General features: G+C 43.3%; 1 protein-coding gene across 3 annotated transcripts in view; it reads right to left on the bottom strand.

Annotated features, from left to right (window-relative positions):
* The window catches only part of NMT2 (N-myristoyltransferase 2), a 44,454-nt gene that overhangs the window by 39,617 nt on the left and 276 nt on the right, over positions 1-4,561 (bottom strand). The gene's annotated exons all lie outside the window — the stretch shown is intronic.

The following is a 4,561-nucleotide window of genomic DNA, read 5'->3' as shown; positions in this document are numbered from 1 at the left end:
CATTTGAGGGGCCCATTAAAAATGATTTCTGCAATATAGGGCCAAATTCAAATTTGGTGTAAATGGGTGAGATTTTACTTGATTCAAAATATATGTTGCTGACACTAGTCTATACTTGGTTCATAGTGCTTCTATACTTTGAAAATTCAGTCATATATTCTGAGATCTTCCTAATCTCCTATTAGACCATCAGCATTCCAAGGGAGAAAAGCACCAGCCAGAAAGTCTTGATAAAGTCCTTTAAATTTTACTGTCAACACAACTGTAGTTAGATATGCTAACACTTTTCAGCTAATATTTTATTTCCATAAATGGCAGTATTTGGAAATGCATGCTTTATTGTTTAGTAATGAGCTTGTAAAATGAGAAATCAAACTTATTCCACAGAACTTAATATTAACCAACTGTCTTTCTTCTGAGTCTCCCACTGTGGTCCTTATTTTTAAAATCTACTCCAGGAGTGAGACCTTGTATGCTACATTACAGACCAGAGCAGAACTCCAAGCTACAGATTTCTTTTAAAATAACAACAAACAAACAAAAACTCTTAGAAAAACTGAGTTTAATTTTTATAAAGCTGCGATTAAACAGTTTTATATTTTAGTGTACTGCTATACTGCCCAGTATGAAATGGCTTAAGAATCACTGAGGTGTTTGGGGGGGGATTTTTGCTTACAATCTTTCTGAATGTCAATACTGAATATTCCCCATCTGTGCCCTTTCTATCACTGAATTCCAATGCAAAGAGTCATTGAGAATAGACTGAGAGGCCCTACAGAGCTAAGGAAAAGCGGGGGTGGGTTTAAATAAGCTGTGTATTTAAAAAACGTTGGGTTAACTTATTTAAGCCTATTTTAAACTTACATATACTAATGGAGCTGTTCTGTAAACAGTCTTTTAATATGAAGTGCAATAGAGTGCAGAAGAGTGCAGCTAACAGAAGCAACTGCAGAGATGGGGAGGCAAAGAAGTGTAGTGTATAGGAGCCATAGAGTATACAAGTCATGCAATGCATCCAGAAGATGTAACCAGCACAGATACAGATAATGTTGAGAGCAATGATTATTTATGCTACAGAATAATTACCAAGCTTTTTTGCCTTCCCAGCCACCTTTAAAAAACCCACCTCCACCCTTTCTCTCCACACAGTGTCACAGTACTGTTTGTGGTCAACCCTATATCAGCCAATTTTAAATGTCAAGTTACAGTTTGAAGAAAAGTTTATATTGCACTTATAAGGCTGGATAGTGTTTATCCTTTGCTACATATAAAATTAAACTCTAAACACAATATTAAATGCAAGCGATGCAAACACTTCAAAACTCTGATATAACCATATTTTTAAGCACCAAACTACAAAGTATTTACAAGTAGGCAAATCCACACAACTTGAAATGATCTGAATACTCAAAGCAACTTTTAAAGCTATTTCAATTTACACATACATACCTATATATCTATATGTATATACATGATTATGCATGTGTGTGGGTGTGTATACACACCCATGTGCACACACTTTATAATGTGTGTGTATACACCCCCCCCCCCCCCGGTATTAATCCAAATCCAAAATGACTGAACTGAAAATGATCCCCTAATAATTAAAATACATCCTTGGAAAATTACAAGTTTATTCTAGTTTATTTTAAGTATTTAAAATATTATAATTTCCCACATACAGAGTCTAATTATTGGGGGGCTGTCTTAAATTCATCCCTGCCACCACTCCAGCAAGGAAAGCAGACCCCCGCCACTTGCCTCCCCTAGTGCCTTGCCCCTCAAATCATTCCCCTTATGCCTGTCCCCCAGCACCTGCTTCCCTTGTTGCCTGTCACCCACAGTGCCTGTCTCTTTCCACTGCCCACCCCCTGGTGACTTGTACCCCCTGCCATCTTCCCCCATTTACTCTGTATAGTGGCCTGGGCTCCAGCCAGGGGCAGAGAGCACACAGTGGCTGCAGCCCTGCCCTGGCCAGGCACCAGCTTCAGTGACAACTCTACTCCTGGCTGGAGGCAGTCAGCAGCTGTGGCTCTGGCCTTGGGCCCAGGTGAGGGCTAGAGCTGGAGTCACAGCAGCCCCCTTGCTGTTGCCTGGTCCTCCCAGCACTCTCCTCTCACTCCCCTATGCACTTTGCCTGGGCTGGGCACCACGAGGTCACCCTTATGCTCCCCCCACTGCATGAGCCACCCCAATCCTGGTCGGGGCAGGCAGCAGCAGCTCCAGCTCTGACTTTTAGTCCAGTATTTGAGTCCAAGAGAAGGGTTTTTTTACCCCCATGTTAAATAGGGAAAGAAAACCTCATCTTGGATTGAGTAAATACAAGATATATTTTATTACAATATTGAAAAAATAATTTTACAAGGTATATTGACCTTCCCTGTCCTGGAAGATGCCAAAATGCCATTATAGCTTTTTGTGGGGAGGGGAAATAGAAGGGAGGGGGCGCAGCTGGAGGAGAAGTTACAATATCTGATACTGCTTTTCAATGCACATTTTTTTTCCCAATTTTTTACAACCTCAGTTTGCATACCTCACTCAAAGGGTCTAACCAGTAGCAGATAACATGCCAATGGAAGTAAAGCACTAATTCATAATTTTGTATTAGACTTTGTATATAACAAGCACTAAGAAATTAACATGGATATAATCTAATTACAGAGGGGTCATCTTTAATTCAAATTCATTAAAAAAAAAAAAAAAAAGAAAGTAATGATACCATTTACTGGAATGGAACGATCAAACCACTTATTCTGGTTAGAAATTATCCCACTTTCATCATCAGTTACTGATCATTCACTAAGGAAGCAACTTCCATGCAGAATTCATAATAATACTCAATAGATCTGAGAGAGTACCATGGCCATTGTTTCTCTCTGAAAGACTGAAGACACCTTACTTAGCAAGAAACCAGCTTTAAGATATGAATCAGAATGTGTCTAATTGTCTGTATCCTTCCTCCTGCTAAAATCTGCTTTAGCACTTGCTGTAGCACTGAAAGAACAGACCTGGCTTGCAAGGCTGAATGACTGAAGAGAGCTCAACCAAGGAAAAGCAGTAAAATAAAATTTAAAAAAAATAAAATAAAAAAAGAAATTGCAATGTGAACAAAACAAGAACAAACTCCAGACACCCTTCTTTCCTCAGACCTGATGTCGAACACTTCACATTCTAAAGCTTGTCTACGTCTTTCTTAACCAAGCAGTTGGTCCAATAAAAGATATCACTTACAAAAATCCTTGCCTCTCAGAGAACAATTATCACACTATTAATCTATCAGGCCTGGAGCATCAGTGTGGCTTATCGGAGTGGTAATAAACAGTCACCCTGTATTCTCCGTGGAGTTATTACCCACATTTAAAAAATACGAAATGCTGGAATTTTCAGAGGTGGCAAGTGGGAACAATGCCCCATATCTGCTCAATAGCTTCCTTCTCCCCTTGCTAAGGCGCAGATTTACATTACCATTATAACTCACACAACCTGCTTCCTAAGCTTGCTAGGAGTATGCTGAAGGAGTGACAAAGAAAATTCAAGTCAGTCTTCCTTGGTCTTTAAGATTGTTGACACCATATTTAAGGTGCAGAGCAGCTTGTTGCCAAGCAAACAAGCAGCAAAAAATATTTTACAAATCTCTCTCAGTCAATAATTCCCTACAGAAATACTCTGACCGAAACATGTAGAAAACCCCTACCAAAAGTATTTACAGAGCAGATCAAAACCCATCCTATTTCTATTTTAGGCCACTCTGGCCACTCCTGGTTACAACAACAAAGCATTTTCCCTCCTCAGCCAGCCTATTTCTAATCCTAGGGGTCAGAAAGTAAAATTCAAATGTAGTTAGTCCTTCAAAGCCGTTTTTCTGTGGTATACCGACCCCACACAGAAATCTGTGCAGGTTCCCTCATGACCACACAGGCCCACGAAAGCCCATGGGCACCGGCGCCCATTGAAAGGGGTCGCATATATGGACTCCTACCCGGTTGATCCCATGGGTGAACGAACTGCTTGTCTTTTTTTCTCAAGCGCTTGGAGACGAAGTCTAACCAGCAGTGCAAGGGGCTTTTTATCTATTTTTTAAAGCCATTTGAGAACACTGAGAGGTATTTCAGGGACGCACAAAAAGACAGGCTCTGTCCCAGTGATCAGAGTCCAGACAGCCAGGGGTGTCAACGGGGGCGGGGTGATCTCCAGCGGGCCAAGCACAGGGCGGAGCGGGAAGGCCCGGACAAGGGGTCCGAGATTTGCCCCTTGGAAACCGTGGCGGCAGAGGCTGGACCAGGGCCCTGCCAGCAGCCGGCTGCTTTCAGGGGGCTTCACAGGCAGCAGCGGCAGCGCCCGGCCCCTGCGGGCTGAGAGGACCCCGGCAGGTCACAGCCGGCCGGAGGCAGCATCCCCGGAGGGGGCGGCTCGGGGCTGCAGCCGCGGATACGGACTGGCCCGCACCTGAGCCGCCCCCCGCGCGGGAGGATGCGCGTCTCCAGCCCCGGGCGCGGCCCGCCGGCTTCGCTCCCCGCAGCGATGCACAAAGGCAGCGGCTGGGCAGGGCGAAGGGAGGGGG

Source organism: Crocodylus porosus, unplaced genomic scaffold, assembly GCF_001723895.1.
Source record: "Crocodylus porosus isolate Cpor-Errol unplaced genomic scaffold, CroPor_comp1, whole genome shotgun sequence".
In the NCBI taxonomy this organism is placed as follows: domain Eukaryota; kingdom Metazoa; phylum Chordata; order Crocodylia; family Crocodylidae; genus Crocodylus; species Crocodylus porosus.
The sequence above is the reverse complement of the archived record's forward strand: the minus strand, read 5'-3'. Positions and strand labels throughout refer to the sequence as shown.